Consider the following 5329-nt stretch of genomic DNA (forward strand, 5'->3'; position numbering starts at 1 on the left):
CCTGGAATTTACTAAGTAGACCAGGCTGTCCTTACATTCAGAGAGATCTGCCTGCCTCTGGCTCTGGGATTAAACGTGTGCCAACACTACTCTGTCATTTCCCCTTTTTTTGATAGGGAATATCATAGGACAATTCGAGGCTTCTGTGAATGGGGTTACACACTAATAAAGTAAAGCCATGGGCCACAGAATTTGTGTGAGGAAGTTAAGCTATGCCTTTTTACTGTGAATGGAGTTTATAGTCTTGTTTATGACATATCTACAATGTACTAGGCTTTCGCCTCGGAAGGAAGGAGGGCCACATTTAGTCATGTACAACAGTAAGGATCACTGCTATTTTAACTTTATTTGAAATATCAATGTTTAAAAGGAATTCTGACTGTATGTAGGTAACTTTCACAACAAATTTTGATACTTATACTGGAATTTTTGATGCAGTAGGCAAGAGTCCAGGGTGAGGAGACCTTTTTCTTCCCTGCCATCTCCTTAATCCTAGCTGCCTTTCTATATAGACTCCATCCCAGGCATTGGCCAAGACTGACAAATGGAAAACACGCCCTCTACCTAGCTCTATTTTCCTTTCCCTGTATCCAATGCATTAGTTCCTTTTAATGTTGTGTGTGTTGTGTGTGTGTATAGAAGTCAGAGGACAGCTTGTTTTTAGTTGGTTCTACTATGGATTCATTGCAGGGCTTGGACTCAGGTCACCAGGCTTATGTGGCATGCCCCTCCACCCTCTGGACCATCTCACTGGCCATCTAGCTGCTTTCTCATCACCATGACACAAGCCTGACTTGAATAACTTAAAGGGAGGAAGGGGCTGACCAAGGTGGAGACAGCACATGTGTGGAGGTGGCACACACTTTTAATCCCGGAGGCAAAGGCAAGTGGATTTCTGAGTTCGAGGCCAACCTGGTCTACAGAGTGAGTCCCAGGACAGCCAGGGCTATACAGAGAAACCCTGTCTCAAAAACATATATATACATATATATATGTTTTGTTTTATATATGTATATACATGTATATGTATACACACATACACACATATATATGTACACACATATATAAATAAAATGCTCTGGCTGAAAACAACTTGGGGAGGAGAGAGTTTATTTCATCCTCAGGAAAGCCAGGGCAGGAACTCAAGCAGGAAGAGGCAGACACTTGAACAAACCCTGTTTACTGGCTCACCCTCGGGCTGACCCTCTGGCTTACTCAGCTACTGTCCTAGAGGTGACTCCACTCACAGCGCACTAGGCCCTCCTACATCAATTACTAATTAAGAAAATGCCTTACGGACATAGCCACAGGCCAGCCTGATCTCAGCCATTCCTGAGTTAAGGTTCCCACCTAGTAGGTACGTGACTCTAAGTTTGTGTCAAGTTGACGGCTGATGCTAACGCTGACACCAACCACCCCGGGCCCACCCCGGGCATCTGTCTGTCTTGCACAGGTTGGCTGTTGTGCAATGGCTAGTGTGGTCTCTCTGAGGCCTAGAGAGACTCACTTGGCTTTCCCAGCCTTAGCTTCCTTCACTCTTGGATGGGAATGGGACTTATCCTTTGGCAGGGCGAGGTACTTGGGACCCATGTACCAAAACATGAGAAACAGCATGTGACGGGCTGGGGAGGTGACTCAGTGGGTAAAGTGCTTCCTGTACAAGCACACGAGCACCTGAGTTCCAATTCCAGCACCTATGTAAGATGGTGGCTTGCATCTCTAGTCCTAGCACGCGTTGATCCTGAGATCCTCTAGTCATCCATTTTAGCAAAAATGGCAACTTCTATGTTCAGTGAGAAACCCTGTCTGAAAAAAAGAAAATAGGAGAGAAATGGAGGAAGATTCCCAACATTGACCTTTGCACTGCACATGCTCACACATAGGCATATACCTGCACATCCACATGCACACACATACACACACTATATACAAACCATACACAGAGCTGGGCCATGGCACACACCTTTAATCCCAGCACTCGGGAGGCAGAGGCAGGCGGGTCTCTGAGTTTGAGGCCAGCCTGATCTACAGAGTGAGTTCCAGGACAACCAGGGATACACAGAGAGATCTTGTCTCAAAAAAACAAAGCAAATAGACAAATAAGCAAAAACAAACAACCCATACAGAGAGACAAAGAAAACAAAACAAACAAATGCAGAGCTCACTCCGTCCTGTGTTGAGCCACGTTAGACATTTTTTTCTGAGTAGAAACCATTTCTATCCCCATGCTTTCTCTTCCATATTGCACACACCGAGACGTCAAAGACATTTTAGTTAGAGACAAACCTGCCATAGACTGCTGTGTGCTAAGGGAGGCATGCGGGCGGGGCACAGAGAGCTGCTAAACTCAGCTGGAGTCCTCTAGGTCCCTTCAGGGAGTAAGAAGGTGGCTTGCCTGCAGCAGCCACACGGGACATCTTCTCACATTTGGAGGCAGATAGTAGCAGGTTTCAGAGCATGTGTGTTAGCATATACCTACATTACGTGTATCAGCATACTTCCCACATCACCTGTAGTAACATGCCAGGCCTGGGCCGTACAGGTCACACACTAGGGGACTTGAGCAGCAGACATTTATCAGTTCCAGCAGCCAGGAGTCTGAAACCAAGTAGTCCAATGGCACTTGTGAAGGCTTAAGAAATCTGTTCTACTCCCATCTCAGTTCACAGGGCTCAATGGGGGAATTCTGGCGTTTCTTGACCTATAGGAGCATCCCTCCATGTTTGCCTTCATCTCCACATGACATCCTCATGTGTGCATCCTCTGTGTCCAAATCCCCTTCTTTTTAGATTAGATTCCAACATTCATCATATTGACCTCACTTTCCTCTTAAAATATGTTATTTGTGTGTGTGTGTGTGTGTGTGTGTGTGTATGTGTGTGTGTGTGTGCATACATGTGACTGAATGTTGTGGGAAAGAATGCATGCTATGACATACATGTGGAGGTCAGAGAATAACTTAGTGCAGTAGGTTCCCTCCTTCCATTTCTATGTGAGTTCTGGGGGTTGAACTCAGGCTACCAGGCATATGCAGCGACATATTGGCTGAATAAACTAGCTCCTAGGCCCTCTTGTTTGTTTGAGACAAGATTGCTTTATTTAGTTCTGGCTCTTCTGGATCTTGGTATGTAGACCAGGCTGGCTTGGAACTCACAGTTCCTTCTGCCTTTGCCCCTCGAGTGCTGGGATTAAAGGTGTGCACCTCCATCTCTCTCTCTCTCTCTCTCTCTCTCTCTCTCTCTCTATCTTTTGACAAGGTTTCTCTGTGTGTCCTGGCTGTCCTGGAACTCACTTTGTAAAATATGCTGACCTTGAACTCATAGAAATCTGCCTTGTCTTTGCCTCCCTCCCAAGGGCCGAGATTATAGGTGTGAGCCACCGTGTCCAGCTGATTTACTTTTATAAAAATCCTGGCTCCATAACCTAGTTAAAGCTCATTTCCTATCACGACAATGAATGCAGCAAAAGGTGGCAGACCTCAAGGCCGACATGGCCTCTGACAAGTAAGAAGGCCTGGACCACCCACCCCAGCAAGAACAGGAGAGGGAGCGGCCCTAGGCTGCTGAGGAGTCCCTGTCCTGACTCAGCTCCTGGCGCTGAGCCCCACTGCAGTTTCTATCCTAGACTCTTGGAAGGAGGGGAAGGGCTTAGGAAGCCCTACTCTCTTGAGTACCATCAATAAGGTTTACTGCAACCCCTTCCCCCACAAAGATTCTGTCTCCAAATAGAATCAGATTCTAGAATAGTGGAGGTTAAATTCCAGTATATCTTTGGATAGAGGGTATATAACTCATTTCATAAAACATCTATTTTTGCTGGGTGTGGTGGCTCACACCTTTAACCCCAGCATTAGGGAGTCAGAGGTAGATGGATCTCTGTGAGTTCAAAGCCAACCTGGTCAACCTAGAGAATTCCAGGCCAGCTAGGATGATGAAATGAGACCATGTCTCAAAAATAAAATACCCCCAAACAAAAACACTGTCCTTATCCATACATATTGGGTGCCTTTAGGGCAATTCCTGTATTAAATTTTGTTTTCTTCAGGCTTCAATTACATCTATCTATCTATCTATCTACACACACACACACACACACACACACACACACACACATATATGTGTGTGTTTTGCCTGCATGTATGTATGTGTACCACATGTGTGCTCGGTACACACAGAGACCAGAAGAAAGCTTCTGATTTCCTGAAATTGGAGTTATAAAAGATTTTGTGCCAATATGTGGGTACTAGGAACCAAACCCAGGTCCTTTTGCAAGGGCAGCAAACACTCTTAACCACTGAGCCCTCTCTCGAGTTCCTAGTTACTCCCTTATTGCTGTTATGCTCCGACCAAAGAAACCTAGGAAGTTCGTTTTGGCTCGTGGTTGACGATTACCAGTCTGCCTTTGGGCGTAAGTCACAGCAGCAGGAGTTTAGAGCAGCGTGCTTGAGGATTCATCCTCAGCATTAGAAAAGAAAAAGGAGAAAAGAAAACAACAGAAATCCATCTACACAACTGATTTTGGGACTGGGCATGGTTCAGTGGGTGAGCGTGCTGACTGACCAAGCATGAAGGTCTCAAATATGACAGGTAAAAAGCCAGGCGTGGCCACACACATACATCTTTAACTCCAGTGCCAAGGCAGGGTGGATACAGGATCCGTGGGGGCTTTCCCTATCTCAAGGGAATAAGGTAGACTATAATAAAGCAGGACACCTGACATACAATAGCCTCAGCATGCATAGGTACGTGCATGTGTGTGCATATGCCACACCCATACCCACCCACCCACACCAACACCCACACACAACACACATGATGAAAGGACTTAGGGGTCAGGGCCACATCAGTTGACCTGGGCCTGAAGGATGAACCCTGGAGATAGTTCATCCAATAGGCTGCTGAGCTGAGTTAGTTGTTGGCTGGAGACTTGGTAACTGCCCATGAGAACCTCATTATGTGGGACTTCCCAGGACTGATCAAGAGCGAGGAAAAAGGAAGTCACAACGTTTTTCTGTCTTAATCTTGGAACTCAAGCTCTGTGTTTCCCCAATATCCTATGGGTCACATTGGTCAGCGTGGGAGGAGACTATAAAAGCCTGGACTATCAGGCACCAATAACATCACTGCCCATTATAGAGGCTGGTTACCACCCACTGCCTAAACTGAGCCGCCATTCCTAACGGAACTCACTTATTCCAATACTGTTTTCCTTCCAAACGTTTACCACGTTATGGATTCCATATCTATTATGTGACTTACTGTACTATAAACTCCATGGAAGCAGAGATGTTCACTGGTTTCTTTTTTTTAATTTATCATGGTGATTTTTT

This window comes from Mastomys coucha, unplaced genomic scaffold, assembly GCF_008632895.1.
Source record: "Mastomys coucha isolate ucsf_1 unplaced genomic scaffold, UCSF_Mcou_1 pScaffold15, whole genome shotgun sequence".
Classification (NCBI taxonomy): domain Eukaryota; kingdom Metazoa; phylum Chordata; class Mammalia; order Rodentia; family Muridae; genus Mastomys; species Mastomys coucha.